At 35.3% G+C, this 18,579-nt stretch overlaps 1 pseudogene; it reads right to left on the bottom strand.

Moving 5' to 3' along the window:
• Positions 1 to 685: 685 nt before the first annotated feature.
• The window catches only part of LOC122732220, a 64,928-nt pseudogene continuing 47,034 nt past the window's right edge, over positions 686 to 18,579 (bottom strand).

Here is an 18,579-nt window from a genome sequence, read left to right as displayed (position 1 = left end):
GAAACAATACTAAGGGCATCACCATTTTTTTCCAATTGACTGCTTCAACTGCTTCTGAAACCACAGGAATCTTTGACTTATCCCTTTCCTCTCACATGCAACCATTTTTCAAGACTTGTAGATTCCATTTCCAAGATGTATCTCACATTTCTTCTCTTCTATCAGCAACACCTCTGTAGAATCAAGCATACCCACTTTCCCAGTTACTCTTCTGGAATTCAGTTTCATGCCACCAACTGTCCATTGAACTTTTCAAAAGAGATGTTCCATGCACATCTCAGACTCGAAATTTCTAAAACAAAACTTATCTTTCTCCATAAAATGAAAGAGAGAGAAAAAGAAATGCACCCACTTTTAAACTCCCAGTTTATTAAGACATCAAGCTCCCTTGTTAAATAGAATCACAATCACCATTTATACCTTGACTTGATTTTCATTCATTGTACATATACAATAAGTTGTCAAATGAGTGGAAGATAGACCTTTCATCATCCATAGCTCTCATCAATTTGCACCCATCAACTGAACTAATATTTATAAAGCACTTAGTACAGTGCCTGGCACATAGGAGGCATGTAATAAATATTTGTTCTCTTCCTTTAACCACTTCCTCTTGCATCTAGACTCCTATAAGAGACTCTTTTTTATTTGTTTGTTTTAGTAAGGAGAATACCATGACATCACTTTAGCCTGGCCCTGTAGAGTTTCCCCGTCTACTGCTGAAACCATTATAGAATCTAGAGATTATGAACTACCATAGTTAGTAGCTCTGGCACAACAGCAGGCACGTAGAAAACCCAATCTGTGGCACTGAACCCAGCCAATTGGTCCATTTTGGCATCACTTTATTCTGTCTTCCTCTGACAAGAGAATTGTTCAAGGTCATTGATGTCCTGACCCAATCTTTAACTGAAAATCCTATATATGCAAACACTTTAGGATGGCCACTGAACTTGTCACGAAGGATGGTAACTTGATTAACTGAACCACAAGCATGGAAGTGTGCCTCCAGGTCTTCTGCTGTTGCACCCCAGTCAACATTGCCCACATCTGGAAAGGTGGGGGAGAGGTGTGCTGGGAAGTGTATAGGAGGTATATATGTATTTACACACTTACACACACACACAGATATAAAATGTATGTGTGTGTATATATACATATATGTATATATGCATGTGTATGTATATGTATACATATACACATGCAGATATAGACATACATATACATTGTACATTTGAGTTGTTTATATATTATTTATAAAGTAATTATATTTAAATAAATTTATCATAAATTATTTATATAATTTGATATTTATTTGTTATTTATAAAATAATTATTTAAGGAATTAAAACACTAAGTTATATGTATTAGAATATATTTACTTATATCTAAATGTAACAGAGAATTTACATTATATAGATCATATATGTGTCTGTGTATATGATATCTATTTGATATATGTATGAAATATAATTATATATCACAAATAAATTAATAATAATAATAATAAAAAACATTGCCCACATAGATGGACCAGGCATCAGCCTCCATCTTCTCCTCAAGGGACGCAATCAGGGGCCGGCACTGCCTGGGGGTGGCCTTCTGTTCATCTGTTTCTTCATCTCGTTTTGAAGCTCCTTCAATTTCTCTGCCTTTTCCTCTATCCCCTTTACTCAGGCTTTGATGTCCTTGAACTCTGGGTCCTTGATAGTGCCATCCCCTGGGTCTCCCTCAACAAGGCTGGGCTATCCCTCCTCCCCCTGACTCCCAGGGGCTGCTGTGCCAGGCCCAGAGGCTCCTGGGGATGTGAGGGGTGAGGGTGGCTCTTCCTCAGGCTCAGGCTCTGGCTTATCAGCAATTCCTCAGGCTCCCCTTATAAGAGATTCTTAAGCGGTCTCTGGCTTCAAGTCTCTCCACATGCCTATCCTTCTTCCACACAGCTGAAAGTCATGTTCCTGAAGCATGAATCTACACCTGTCACTTGTCTGCTGAAGAATTTCCAGTCGTTCTTTCTTTTTTCCTTCTTTTTCTTTTTCTTTTTTTTAGCAACAAACATTTATTTTATTTTTTCCAGTTACATTTAAGGGTAGTTTTCAACATTCATTTTCATAAGATTGAGAGTTCGAAATTTTTCTCTCTCCCTTTCCTCCCCCCTCCACAAGATCGCAACCTGGTTATATATGTACAATCCACAAGTGTTCTTTTTATCAGTTCTTTCTATGTGGGTGAATAGTAAGCTTCCTCATTAGTTCCTTGGGAATGTCTTGGGTCATTGCATTTCTGAGAGCAGTCAAGTTATTCACAATTACTCTTTGAACAATACTGCTGTCACTATGCACAATGTCCTCCCAGCTCTGCTCACTTCACTATACATTATTTCATGAGTCTTTCCAGGTTTTTCTGGGATCATCCTTTTTGTCATTTCCTATAGCACAAGACCATTCCACCACAATCATTTAGTACAGTTTCTTCCATCATTCCTCAATTGATGGACATTCCCTTGATTCTCAATTCTTAGCTTCCACAAAGAGTTGCTATAAATATTTTTATACATTTTCCCCCCTTTTCTCTTTTTCATGATTACTATTGTAAATAGTTTCCCTCCATCCTATTCCCTTCTCCATGATATTTATTCTATTATCCATCTTCTTTCATCCTGTCACTCTTGAAAAGGGATTTGCTTCTGTCTGTCCCCTCCCCCACTCTGCCCTTCCTTCTTTTGCCCCTCTCTCTTTATCCCCTTCCCCTCCTATTTTCCTGCAGGGTTAGAGAGATTACTCCACCCAATTGAGTGTGTACATTATTCCCTGCTTGAGCCAATACTAATAAGATTGAGGTCTTTGAGCCAATTCTGATGAGTGTTAAGCTCATTTATTGCCCAGATTAAATAGATTACTCCACCCAGTTTGGTGTGTGTGTTAGTCCCTCCTTAAGCCAACTCTAATGAGTTTAAGGTCTTTGAGCTTCTTCTGATGAGTATAAAGTTCATTTATTGCCCTGCTCCTTTTCCATCTCTTCCCCTAATCCATAAGACATTTTCTATTTCTTTCATGTAGGATTTCACCTCTGCCCTTCCCCATCCCCCAGTGCATTCCCCTCACCCCTCAATTTAACCCTAAGGATGTCATCATGGGGCAGCTACATGACAGTGGACAAAGCATCACCCCTGGACCCAGGGGGATCCCAGGCAAAACCCGGTCTCAGACACAGGACAGTCACCCACTGTACTACCCCAGGTATGTTCCCCAACTCCAGTTTTTTATGGTGCTCTAGGGTCTTGTATTTGAAAGTCAAATTTGCCATTCAGTTCAGGTCTTTTCATCACAAATACCTGAAAGTCCTCTTTTTCATTAAAGTCCCATTTTTTCCTCTGAAAGATTATGCTCAGTTTTGCTGGGTAGGTAATTCTTGGTTGTAATCCCAATTCCTTTGCCCTCTGGAATATCATATTCCATGCCTTCTGGGCCATTAATTTAGAAGCTGCTAGATCTTGTGCTATCCTGACTAGGGCTGCACAGTACTTGAATTCTTTCTTTTTGCCAGCTTGCAATATTTTCTCCTTCACCTGAGAGCTCTAGTTCCAGTCATTCTTGCCTGTAGGATAAAATGCAAAATATCCCTTTTGGATTTTAAAGCCCTTCATAATTGGGCTCTAGGCTACATCTCCAGGATTATTGCACACTAGTGTCCTCCATGAACTTTGCATAAAAAGAATCAATTCTTGCTGTTCCTCATACTTTATATTCTGCTTCTATTCTACTTGCTTTTCATAGGGTGTTCCTAATGACTAGAATTCATTCTCATCTCACCTTCACCTATTAGAAAGATCCCTGGATTTCTTCAAGTTCAGCTTTAATGTCACTCCCCTATAGACTTTTGATCCCTTGGTTGTTACATTCAATGTTTTTTATTACTCTGTACTTTGTATATTTTTGTGCATACTTTTTTTTTAATGGGGCAATTGGGGTTAAGTGACTTGCCCAGGGTCACACAGCTAGTAAATGTCAAGTGTCTGAGGCCGGATTTGAACTCAGGTATTCCTGAATCCAGGGCCCTTGCTTTATCCACTGCACCACCTAGCCGCCCTGCATGCTTATTTTTTAATGTACATATCACTTTCCCCTATTGAATATAAGTTCTCAGGGTAAGATTTTTGTTTTCTTTTTGTTGTTTTATTGTTTATTTGTTTGGTTAGCCTTAGTAATTAGCACATTGCCTGGCACATAGTAGATGCTTAAACATGTTTGCTGAATGGATGAATTTATCAGCACAAAAAAGAAAGAAGGGAAACATGAATGACTACAATATACCTTAAAAATATCCAATACTGCTGCTCCTTATTTTTGCTACCCTTGAGAACACTTCTTAGCAAATAATCAAAGGCTTATAATATCATTAGACCTGGAAGGGATGTAAAAAGTTATCTAATTTAGAATTGTTAAACTCAGATAGAAATGGACACATGTTGTAGCATATTGACTTAAAAAACACACATTAACATTTTGTATATTCATTTATTGTGTTAAACATTTTCTAATTACATTTTAATCTGGTTTGGGCTACACTGGGACTTTTACTGGCTATAAAGAACCAGGGTTGGAGTTTGACACCTCTGATTTCTAGTCAACTTTATTTTGTAGATGGGGAAATTGAATCTGAGAGAAGTGACTTGCTTATGGTCTCACAAGTGGTAAATGGCAGAGCTAGGATTTGAATTCTTGTCTTCTGACTCCAATTCCATCTGCCTATGTATTTCATCAAAAAGGGAATGAAAGTTCTGAGAAAATGTTAGGAATATGTCATTAAAATATATAAATTTTTATACATTGGGGGAGGGAGGTTTCTTAGCTTATTGTTTATTCTGAAGCACAACAATATAAATATTTTAGGTCTAAGTTCTCATACTCTCTCTGGTCATAAAACTTCCTACGCTTGGGGTTCACTAGTACCACCGATATGTTTTCAGTGGTAATGCAAGTAATTGGAAATAGAGTACTTTTGAGAACTGAATAACCCAGGTCCTAGCATTTAACCCTGAATGTAGAAAATCTTCTTAAGTTGTTTTGTTTTGTTTTGTTTTGATTTTTAGGTAGTGGCAAGCCACTAATTGATGTTGCTATCTAATTCTTTAAATAGATAAGGAAGGAAAGGAAGGATTGTTTGGAATGATTGATTGGGATATTTATTAGAACATATATCCAGAATTGCAAGTGATTTAGAGTCAGAGTCCACTCTGCCCCTTCAATTGTATAGATGAAGAAAGGGATACATAGAGGTATTAAAGAACTTGATTAAAAGGACCCCACAGTTAGTAAGTGCTTTTAGTGAAATTCTGACTTAAGGCAAACTCCGTCCAATTTCATATCCCAAGTACTATAATGTGCTTTTTTTTTTTTTTTTTTTTTTTTTTTAGGAAGGAAGGAGGGAAAGGAGAGAAGGGAGAGAAGATTTTATAACATATGTAATCAATGGTAGAGAAGGATTTAAACTTAGATATTCTGACACCATCCTTCCCAACTAAGTCTAAAACCTCAGTCAACTTTCACTCATCCCTCTCCCCTCATACACAATCAACATTTGTCAAAACTTGTAGACAGCAATATTGTTTGGTGAAGAATTGTGAATGACTTTCTATTATCAGCAAGGCAGTGATCCAAGTCAATCCCAAAGGAATATTGATGGAACATACTATCCACCTCCAGGGAAAGAACTGATATTGATGGAACAGATTGGTACATGCTATTTTTCATATTCATTCATTTGAGTGACAAATATGGTGATTTTTTTTCATGATCATATATGTATAACCATATCGGATTATTTACCACCAAGGGGAGAGGTTAGGGGAGGGGGCAAGGGAGGATAGAGATTGGAATACAAAAACATAAATAAAAATGTTTAATGTGGAAAGGTGGGGGAGGGGTGTGTTGGGAAGGGTAGAGGAGGTATATATGTATTTATAAACACACACGCACAAATATATATGTTGTACATTTGAGTTATTTAGTTATTTACATAGTAATTTATATTAAAACAAGCTTGTCATATAAATTATTTATATAAATTGAGATGTATTTGTTATTTAGAAAACAGTTATTTAAGGAATTAAAATACTAAGTTATATGTATTAGAATATATCTAGATATATCTAAATGTAATAATGTAGAAAATTTACATTATATGTCATATATGTGCCTTTGTGTATATTATATCTATGTTTGATATATGTATAAAATTTAATAATATATCACAAATAAATTTTTTAAAATAAAATTAAGTTTAAAAAGTTTTAAAATCTTGTAGATTATAGCTCTAAGATATATTTGTATATATATTCATATATATACACAAATATATATCTATATATAGATATCACATTTATCTCTTAGCAACATTTCTACATTCTGTCATATACTATACCCACCAACACCACATTTTTTGATGGAAGAGCTTCACAAGAAGGATAATTCTTTCTCATTTAGTACTAATATTAAATGTGAAATAAATTTATATAGTTAGATTAAAAAATCATGGTACCATTTTAAAGATTGTATTTTGAGAATTTTGCCAAAATTTGTTTTTTATGGCGAAGCCTTGGGCTAGGGTAAACAGTTTTGAGGAGTTTTTTTCTAAAGCTTACTGGCATTCTGCATTGTATGGGATGGGATGGGAAGAGTAGAGGCTGCACTTGTTATTTTATGGGCAAAGGGAACTTCAGTTAGAAAAAAACTTGTCATCAATGAAGATGAATATTTTGCAATTTGTCTTGTAGGAGAGACATTACCTGGGGGCACTGAGACATGATGTGGCTTCACAGCTAGTATATGCCACAGGTAGAAGTTGAACTCAACTGTTTCTGAATCTAAATCCAGACCTCAATCAACTGCATCATTTTCCTTCTCATTTGTCATACCAAAATCAAAGACTAGTAATGAAATCATACATTGTTCCTATCTACTATGGTGAACAAACAATATAAAAATGTGTTTTAATTCAGGAACCATTTGAAAAGACCATCTCCTATATTAACTTATAATACCTCTCCTGGCTATTCTGCCAAACTATATCAATTTTGCCCAACTATATAGCTGTCAATAAATTTGACAATTAAATGAAATGGGTGAATATTTACAAAAATATAAATTGCCCAGATTAACAGAAAAGGAAAGAAAATCCTTAAATAAAACCATTTTAATTTAATTTACCTATTCAGTGCCATACCAAACTACCCAAAAAAAAAACCTACCAAAAAAAATTGCTTCATAGAGCTAGGAAAAATAACAAAATTCATATGGAAAAACAAAAGGTCAAGAATATAAAGGGAATTAGGGCAGCTAGGTGGAAAAGTGGATAGAGCATTGGCCCTGGAGTCAGAAGGACCCAAGTTCAAATCCGGCTTCAGACACTTGGCACTTATTGACAATGTGACCCCAGGCAAGTCACTTAACCCCAATTGCCTCACCAAAAACAAAATACAACAAAAAAGAATATCAAAGGAATTGATGAAAAAAATATGCAAAGGAAGGTGGCCTAGCTATACCAGATTTAAAACTATATTATAAAGCCCAATCATTAGACCTATTTGGTACTGACTAAGGAATAGAGAGGTGGATCAGGGGAATGGGTTAGGCACACAAAACAGAGCAGCAAAGTAATATAGCAATTCCCTGTTTAATAAACCAAAAGACTCTGGCCTCCAGGATAAGAACTCACTATTTGACAAAAGCTGCTGGGAAAACTGGAAAATAGTATGGTATAAACTAGGCATAGATCAACATCTTACAACATACACCAAAGTCAAATCAAAATGGGTACAAGATCTAAACATAAAGTGTGATACCATAGGCAAATTAGAAAGGGAAGGAATAATTTACTTGTTATATCTATGGAGAGGGGAAGAATTTAATACCAAAGATGAGTTAGAGAATATGGATCATTTGACTACATTAAATTAAAAAGGTTTTCCACCCATATACACACAAATGTAAATATGATTAGAAGGAAAGCAGAAAGCTGGAAAACAATTTTTGCACACTGTTTCTGATAAAGGCCTTATATCTAAAATATATAGAGAAGTGAATCAAATACATAAGAATACAAGTGATTACCCAATTGAAAAATGGACAAAGTATATGCACAGGCAGATTTTAGATAATGAAATTAAAGCTATCTACAGCCATATTGAAAAAAATGTTCTTAATCACTACTGATTAGAGAAATGCAAATTAAAACTACTCTGAGGTACCACCTCATATCTAACCAATTGGCTAATATGATAAATGTTTAAGATGATGTGGGAAAATTGTAACATTAATGTTCTGTTGGCAGAGCTGTGAACTGATCCAACCATTCTGGAAACCAATTTGGAGCAATGCCTTAAAAGGCTATAAAACTGTGAATACCCTTTGACTGAGTAATACCACTACTAGGTCTATATCCCAAAGAGATCATAAAAAAAGGCAAAAGTTTCCACATGTATAAAAATATTTATAGCTGCTCTTTTTGTGGTAGCAAAGAATTGGAAATTGAGGATGTGCCCATCAGTTGGGGAAAGGCTAAATACGTTCTGGTATATGAATGTAATGGAATACTATTGTGCTGTAAGAAATGATAAGCAAATAGATTTCAGAAAAACCTGGAAAGCCTTACGTGAATTGATGCTGAGTGAAATGAGCAGAACCAAGAGAACATTTTACACGTTATCAACATTTTTTGATGATCAACTGTGCTAGACTTGACTGTTCTCAGCAAAAGACTTGTGGAAAATGCTCTCCACATTCAGAAAAAGAACTATGGATTCTGAATGCATATTGAAACATACCATTTTCACTTTTGTTTTTGCTTTTTTTCATTGTTATTTTTTATTCTTTCTTGCTTTTTTCCCTCGTGTTCTGATTCTTTTCTTACAACATGATTAACATGGAAATTTTTTAAATGAGTATAGTGTATAACCTATATCAAATTGCTTGCTGGTCTCAGGAGGTGGGAAGGAAGGAAGAGTGGGAGAAAAATTTTTAACTCAAAAATATCTTTACATGTAATTGGGGAAAAATTAAAATTAAAAACTAAATTTTTTTTGTAAAAATGCCCCTCCTATACAATTCAGTTATAATAGTGGCATAATAGATATACTACTAGAATTGCAGTGAAAAACAAAAAGCAAAAAACAAAAAAACAACAACAACAACCAAGTTTGAATTCTGCTTCAGATACTTATTGGGTCTATGATTCTATCCAAGTCATTTAGTATATATATATTTAGCCATAGATTCCTCATTTACAAAAGTAAGATAATAATATCACCTACATCAAAAGCTTGCTGTAAAGATAAAATGAGATTTTGTAAATATAAAATGCTTTGAAAAACATTGAAATTACAAATATATACATGCATACACACAACAGATAAGTGTACATGTGTGCAACACAAATATGCATGCACATGTGCACACATGCACAGACATGCACATACAAACATATATACACAGCACAGTTATATGTATATACACCTGCATATGCACATACACACACATGCATGCACACATGCATACAAGAAACATATGTGCTTACATACATGCACACATTATAAACACATGTGCATACATGTGTATGCACACAGTCTTAGTTATATTACAACCCAAACCATGGCTCAGAATAGCAGACTTAGAAATAATAGTAGCAAAGTTATCCACTGTTTGGGTTGTGACATAATTCAGACAATTCACTTTATAACAGTTTTTAGTACTTTGGGAGAAGAAATAATCATGACCTCAAAGAAAGTTATTAACTGGTAAAACGTCATTATAGGAAGATCCAAATAAAAGTGTCAACTATTTCTTTTCTAGGATTTTTATTTTAGGAGGCTCTTCAACTGTTTTAATAGCATATGTATAGTCTTTCTGTCTTGAATTCTAGGGACAGATCTTTGATTTCCAATAATGTTAAGTAGGAAAAGAAATGAAGATTATACCCTAGTCATACCTGTGGAAGGCTAAGAGATATTTGGACAAAGTAGTCATATAAAGTGAGTGTGAAGCACTAGCTCTGCTACTTTTATATAATCTTGTCCAAGTCACTTCATGTCTCTGAACCATAGTTTCCTTATCTGTAAATTGAGGGGGTTAGACTAGATAATTGTTCTGGATCCATCACATCCTTTAGAAGCTCTGAATTAGCCATTTTATTTAACCACAAGGAAGAAAAAAAATCACTATTCTAAATAACTTCATTATTTCCCACTCTAATATCATAACATTTTAAAAGAATGCTTTATTTAGATGACATCTATTATTGTTCCTGAATTGTTTCAAATAAAAACAAAAGTCCAGTACTGACCCTGAACAAATTTTCTGCATTTTTGAGTTTGGAAACAATAAGATAATGGTTCCTGCCTCTTTTCCAGTGTGTTAATGCATGCAAAAATTGCTTTGAAAGCTCAAGGGAATAATATGTCTCCCTAAAACCTCTGTCAATTTGTAGGCTGAAGAGTTTCAGATAACCACATGTACCTTTGTATAATTATTTGACTGTTTTAAAGGGTAAAGCTTTGAAGGTTTCCCCATCATTCATTTTCTGGTTAATTTCCACTGTATTGTATGTAATAGAAAAAAATAAGAAAAGCAAATCAGATGTAATAGGAGACTTTGCTGAGGTGTTAATCCTCACAGGCAAGATTGGGAAGATCTAATTATCCAACAATTCATTTGGAATTTAATAACATCTTCATGTTTGCTGCTGTTTTTGGAGTAATTGTGCTTTATCATTTTAACCCCTTATTAATACAAATTTATTGAAGAATTTAGAGTAGGGCATGCAGATGGTGACTAAAATTAAATCATCATGATGATTATGTAGACATATCTTATTTCTTTTCTTTGTGTATATGCAGCTCTAGTAAGTGCACATCTTATAATCTATCCTGTGTTGTGTTTTTTTTTTTCCAAGAATTCAGAGAATCATATATTTAAGTCCTAAAAAGGACCTCAAGGGAGTGTAGTTATTCACTTTTTCATTCATTCAGCTTACATTTTTTGAATAGCCATAGTGTATGAAACACTGTGTTAGGTGATTTGGGGAATTTAAAAGACAATTAAGGTAACTAAGTCCCCATCTTTAAGGAACTTAAAACATAGTAGAGAAAAGCTGTATATAAACAACTAGAATATAAATTAGAATAATATTAATACCAACGAAGTGTTTCAAACTCACTACTGCAGAAACCATCCCACTAATTGGAAAGATCCCTGCCAGTCCTATATTAATTTAGGAAAAATATATATTAACATTACTTGTTTTCTATTATATTTCATTTATTCTTATCTACACTATTGTCTAATTTAAGTTTCCTAATTATATCTTAATCTGGTGCAGCCAAACTCAGAAGTACTATGAGACTCATGCTAACCATGGGTTGTGTTTGACACATCTGGCCTAATAAATAGACAGTCAGTCTCAGGAAGACCTAGGTTTTAGTCCTACTTATAATACAAACTGCCTGACAACTCTGTGGGAGTCACTTCAAATCACTCCGGACATCAAAAGCAATTTGCTCAGTCTATAAATTGTAGAGAATGGGCATATTTACCATTCTCTATTTGGAGAAGAAGGGGTGTTGATACATCAATAAAATTACCTGACCAGTAAAAAAACAAATCTAAGAAAAACAAACACACAAAAACAAATGTATTCTCAATTCATATCTGTCACCTCCCCCCCCCCCCAGTAAACATACATGGACATTCACATAAATGCTCAGATGAAGTCTCTGACTTCTTGCCTAGCAATTCATTTTCTTATGTGGAGGGTACTGGGGACTCAGCACTGTTGCAAGCAAATAATTCCACCTCCTAGTTATCTTTCCTTATTGCTCTCCAAATTTGGACATGGCTCTGTGGATAATCATGACAATGACACAGGAGATCCAGTGATAAAGGTAGAGTAAATAAGACAGCCAGTTCAATGTTCTTTGTGACAATTTTTATCTATGGGATCACAAGCAATCACTTAACTATTTCACAGCCTCAGTTTCTTTGTTAGCAAAATAGAGATACAATACCTGCAATTTCCACTTGGTAGGATTGTTTTGAGGTTCAAATGTTATAATCAAAATATCACTTTTTGAAACAAATTACTATAAATATCAATTATTGTTACTGATAATATCGCCATCCTCCAGAGTCTAGGGATTTGAAGCACCTGTGAAGCACATCATTACTATGAAGTCCCTTATTGTCCCTTTCTTCATATATGTCTAGATGCAAACCCCCTACACTAAGGGTACCCAAGGATTTCACATTGACTATATTTTGAAATTTTGACTCTTAATCTGTATGCACTCAAATTAAACATAATTCATTCTCAATCTCTGTCTCTCCCTGTCTTTATCTCTGACGATCTTTCCATCTGTCAGTCTCTTTGTGTTTATCTTTCTTCCCTCCCTTTCTTCCTGTCACTCTGCCTCTTTGTCTCTCTCTCTGCCTGTTTCTCTATCTCCCTCTTACTCTCTGCTTCCATCTATCTTATTGTCTCTGCATCTCTCACTGTCTCTGTATCTTGAATTCTCATTGTACATCATACTTTAGAAAAGAATCCACATCCCAGCATAAATAGTGCCTTTCTTTCAGTATCACCACTACTGCACCAAATCATCTTGATTCTCAACAGAGTTTTACCAAGGACAGAGTAGCTGGGACTATGCCCCCAAAAATATTATCTTAGGGTTTATTTTGCCTTACCAATGACTGCACAAATTGAAATGCATGGTTTCTGTTTCAGATACAAACCATCCTATTATGACTTTGGTCACTCTCTGTTCCATTGCACCTCCACACCAGCCATCTCGACACCTCACGACTTACTTCTTTTGTTTTATCTTTTCCTATTAAAAGGTATACTTCTTGGGGCAGCTAGGTGTCACAGTGGATAAGGCACCAGCCTTGGATTCCGGAGGACCTGAGTTCAAATTCAGACTCAGACCCTTGACACTTATTAGCTGTGTGACCCTCGGCAAGTCACTTAACCCCAATTGCCTCACCAAGAACAAAGAAACAAACAAAAAAAATCCCAAAAATGTATACTTCTTGAGTAAAAGGATATTATTTTCTTATCTTCTATTTTCCTTTCTTTTTTTCTTTTTTTTTCTTTATTTTCCTTGTATCCCCAGTGCTGAGCATCATCTCTCCCATATAGTATTGTAAAGAATTAATTGTTATTTGAGGTTTTTATGCCTTGGCAGGCACTGGCCTGGGGCTCCACAAACCACATGGTGCTCCGCCCACTGGTTGTAACCGTTGCCAAGGCTCTGTCACCTCACATCATCACCACTCACCAATGCCTACATAGGCCTGGCAAAATTATGATTGGAAGCCTAGTGAGGGCAGTCATGTGACTGTCAGAGCGGCCATCCCATTGGCTGGGGCTGTGTGGGGTGTTTCTAGTTTTGGGGGAGGAGAATTGGGCATTCTAGGTGGAAGCTGGAAAGCTACAGGCATTCTGCTGCGTATTTTCAGCTGATTCCTGGGCGGTGGTATTTTTTCAGGTATTATAATTTCCCTTTCCTCATTTTATTTCCTTTCCCTTGATCCTACTGATCCTGTTTATGTTTTGTTTTGTTTTGTTTTGTTTTTTTAAGTTCGTTCTTGTTAAAATAAATCTTGTTCTGTTTTGAGGGAGGCTGCTGGTCTTCCTTGTCCCAATATTGCAGCAAGCCGCTTATCTAGCACTCCCCAATTAAAAATTGGCCCCCACAGTATACATTTAACAAAGTACTCCTCTCTTCTTTCTTTCTGAAGAAAATTAATATTATGCTGAGTCATAATATTCTGAAATCCCTACTTTCCTCTGGTCAGACCCCAATTTTTTCAGTATAGTTCACCAGATCTGTTTCTGAAGTGTGATCTAATGTGATCACTCCCAGCCCCTAAGGCATCTCCATATTAACTAGCTAGGCTTTCCCTAAGGGATAAGACTCCTCTTGTTTTCCTCCACAAATGTAGGGGTCACTTGAGTTTCAAAGGAGGAGGCCAAACGAGGTGGGGGGGGGGCTGATTGAGATGGCTATTGATGTTGTTTTTGTTGTTTTAGCCAAGATTGTTACAGGCACCTGCATCTGCTAAGACAACTAGCATTCTTTAAGTGTGAGAGAGGCACATAATTAGCAGCATCTGAAGGCCAACCAACCCATTTTACCTAGCTGAGGACTAATCCTATTACCTGAGTATTAGTCCTGCCCCACCCAATGGTGAAGTAATAGAGAGCACCTGAAAACTCTGAACCCACTTCCTCCAACAACAGGAATTGCCTTGGCGTTTGCCAGGGGAGGTTAAAATGATGTATTGTTAGGCCAATCAGAAGGAAGACACACCCAGCTTCTTTGGTCCTGGAGGCTGGCCAATGAGTCAATGACTTGGTGACTTCTTGCCTAATAAATAAACTGAACATGCTTAGGTATGTGGCTTTTGTTGAGATGTCAGTTTGACCCAATTTATTATCACTATCTGTATTGATGTCATGAAAATAATATCTTGGCATGCAGAAAATTACCTTTGCTATAACATTGTTCCCCTATTTTCTTTTCCTTTCTTTTCTTTTGTGTTTGCCTATCTATCTCTTCTTGCTTCTGCATCAGCTTCCCCAGTCTATCATCTTGCTATGTAATCTATCATCACTGTCATGAAAGACATGGAGTTTGAAGCATGTATAATGGCTTCCACACCCCACCACCTTCCTTGCACATATATATGCCTTTAAATTCACATACTTTTATAGTTAAAAATGAAAGGATAATCTTCCAAGTCAAGTACTGCATTTTCCTCTCTTTTCCATTCTAAAGGCACTTAGTAGAGTACCATGATTGCACCAAGAATTCAAAAAAATATTTGTTAAATGTATAAATGTATCTGGTCCATTTGTTAAATGGATAAAATCTCTCTGCCTTTCACTAAGTGAGGTACTTATTTGTAAAATGATGACTTATTTAAAGCAACAATAATATTACTGATTCTTCTTGTTGAAGGGGACCAGATACAGTGTATAACCTTAAAGTAGGATTTCTGAGGGAACATTAATGAAGAGGTGAAGGACAGAGTGAACTTATATTCATTGTATTATCAATCCAACAGTTTCTGAAACAGCCTCCTCTTGTTCAGTTAGGAAGTCTTGGATTTCATCTCTTCAGGGGAATGACATTAATGATGGTGACACAATCATTCTAATATCTTATTGTGAGTTAGTGAGTTTGGTTGGTAGTAGGGAGACATTTAAGAAGAGAGTCCCTAGGCTTTACAAGAAAGATACTAAAGAAGTGAAAGGTCCTGATCTCTTGGCAATTAAAAAATTGAGTTGCAAATTCTATCCCTCCTTCTCCTCTGTCTCCCCCCAATTAGGAAGGCAAGCAATTTGATGTGTTATAAATGGGCAGTCATGTAAAACATATTTCCAAGTTAATCATGTTACATAAGAAAACATAAACTAAAAAAAAGAACAATAAAAATAAAGAAAAAACTATGCTTCAATATGCATTCATATTCCATCAATTCTTTCTCTGGAGATGGATAGCATTTTTCATCATAACTCCTTCAGCAATAGCTGTTACTCACAGTTGATCATCATACAATATTGTTGTTACTATATATAATTCTTTCTAGTTTCTGCTCATTCCACTTAGCATCGATTCATTTAAGTCTTCCCGGGCTTTGCTGAGAACATTCTGCCTGTGATGTCTCACAGCACAATAATATTCATTTAAAATCATATACAACAACCTGTTCAGCCAATCCCCAACTGAAGGATATCCCCTTGATTTTCAATTCTTTGCCACCACTAATAATAGAACTGCTCTAAACATTTTTGTATATATGTCCTTTTCTTTTTAAAAAAAAAATCTCTTGGTCAAAGGGTATGCATGATTTTATAACCCTTTGAGCATAGTTCCAAATTGATCTCTAGAATGGTTGAATAATTATACAACTGCACCAGCAGTACATTACTGTCTCAATTTTCCCACATCTTTTACAACATTTGTCATTTACCTTCTCTGTCATATTTAGATACAGGATTCTTAACCATGTGTGTAATTTGGTGAAATCTATGGACTTCTCAAAATTATGTTTTTAAAAGTATAAAATAATTTTAAATTACAGAGTATTACAGAGAAAAACTTCCATTGTAATAGTTACACACACATATGCACCCACATACACATATATATTTATTGACTCCAAGTTAAGATCTCCTTCTTAGACTTAAGATATTGCATATATCATTGAACTATGGATCTTTTCTCTATCTCTGATTCTATCTCTGACTATATAACCATTTGAAACAAGATTAAGTAACCAAAAACCCATATGTAACAATTCATTAAAGTTAATATATTATTGTTAAATTATGTTATATATAATTCCAATATAACCCTGTCTCAGCCCATTGGCATGGGATTCTTTACTCATTTGTGGAGATGAACACTGCCCAATATGAGAGGTAGGACAGAGTTGATCAAGAGCAAGAAAGAGGAGAGCTCTTCAGATGTTTTTCAGATGGTATTTAGTTTTCTTAGGGGAATCTTCAAGCTTCACATCTGCTTTGAGTTCTGAGTTGATTAGAGAACTTCTGGCTTCCTGTTTACAAAAGAAAAAGAAAAAGATGGAAGAGGCCAACTACACTTTAGGCTGCTGAAAGAAAAGACTCTGGGAAGACATGAGAATAACTGCTGATCTCTATCATCTGCCTATCTCCAACTAGAGACCCTAGAAACTGTGGGGAGTTTCTCTTTGGGTGAGATCAGGCACAATCTCTCTTGGTTGAGCTGAATTAACTCATTCCCAATTCTAAAGCTCCTTCACTTTGAATTCTATGATATATATATTCTCCTGTGTATAAGAACTCTAATGTCTGTTTTATTATGATTTTGTTGAACTGGTTTCTTGACTATATTCAATGTGTGTTCATTGTGGAACTTATTTTTGGTGGGAAAGGGTGAAGATTTGGAAATAGAGTATGGGGTCCTTCTCACCCTGAATAATAATGACAAAGTGATCAGAAATTATAATGAACCAGATTACAATAATATTTAAGGGAGCAAATAGTTATAATGGTATTCTGGAATCTCCTGTCTCTGAGGAAAGCAGAATGGCCTCTGGCACCAATTTCATGTTTCCTCTCCTGGTAGGAATGAAAGTCTTCTTTAGGGAAGGGTAAAGGGATAAGAGGCTTATTATGTTTACTCTGACTTCCTTCTAGCCACATGACAATAGGTCTCTATATGTGGGGTCCTCTAAGCTTACATTATTTTATAAATGTGTGTATATCCCTGTAAATTTATAAGTCTATATGCATACATATATGCACATATATACTTACATATACATATATATACACATATATATGCCTGTGTACTTAAGTATAAAGTGAATAGATACAAATATATTCATAGTTAAATACAAAATAAGTTTTGAAAGAGATCACTTGTATTCAGAGGTATCAGGAAAAGTTTCATGAAGGAATGAAAAGACTCAGGCAAAGGTAAGGGGGATTCATTAGAGGCATTATTTGCCAACCATATCCATTTCAATGGAAATGAGCAATTTATTCCTGGTTACCCCAGGGATGATAAGTGAGCTTATGTGCCAGAGGAAGACTTTCTTGTGCTTCTCACAGTGTTTGACACATAGGAAAGAATAAATGCTTTGTCTCTCTACCTCAATATATCTATTCATTTAAAATCTATCTATATATGCAGCTAGCTATCAATACACCTATTAATTGATACATTTACCTACACAAGCATGTGAAGTAGTCAGTTGAAAGCCATGGAGATAGGAGTTGGAGTACAGTGTTTGAGGAGCAGAAAACAAAAGGACTTTTTGGATGGGAAGAATAATAATGTCAAAAATGAAGCTGTGGCCAGAAGATATAGGACTTTAAAAATCTAGTAAATAAGAATTGTATTCAGAAAAAAATGTTTCAAAAAATTTTATATGAAAATCACATTTCTGATGCTAGTTTTGCGACCATTGTGGCAAAGGAAGTAAGTTTTCAATGACTTAATTTTCAAATCTGTAAAATGGCCTGAAAAACAACTGAAATATTTGCCTCAAATGATTTCCATGAGGCCTAAATTTGATGATATCTTTAAAATGATTTGAAAACTTTAAAAGGTGTTTGAATTTCATTTATTAGCCTTCATCTTACACAATGCATTCCTCAAAGTAGCTGTTTACTAAGTGCTTTTTGAAACGAATTTTCCCCTATAAGCAAATAAATAAGCTGTATGTTTCAGTGAATTTTCCATTTCTCACCCCCTGCCCCCACCATACAAACACACACACACACACACACACTCACACAATTACATGTAAATTTTTTTTTAACATTTTCAGCACTGTTTTTGTCTTCCTTTTTCTTTTTTTTTTAACTTAATAGGATTTTTTTTTCAATTACATGTAAAGGAAGTTTTCAACATTCATTTTTGTAGGATTTTGAGTCCCCAATTTTTTCTCCCTCCCTTCCTTTTCTTCCCCCTTTAAAGACAGCAGGCAGTCACATTGACCAAATTTCTACATTAGTCAGGTTATGAAAGAA

This window comes from Dromiciops gliroides, chromosome 6 (genome assembly GCF_019393635.1).
Source record: "Dromiciops gliroides isolate mDroGli1 chromosome 6, mDroGli1.pri, whole genome shotgun sequence".
Taxonomy (NCBI): domain Eukaryota; kingdom Metazoa; phylum Chordata; class Mammalia; order Microbiotheria; family Microbiotheriidae; genus Dromiciops; species Dromiciops gliroides.
The sequence above is the reverse complement of the archived record's forward strand: the minus strand, read 5'-3'. Positions and strand labels throughout refer to the sequence as shown.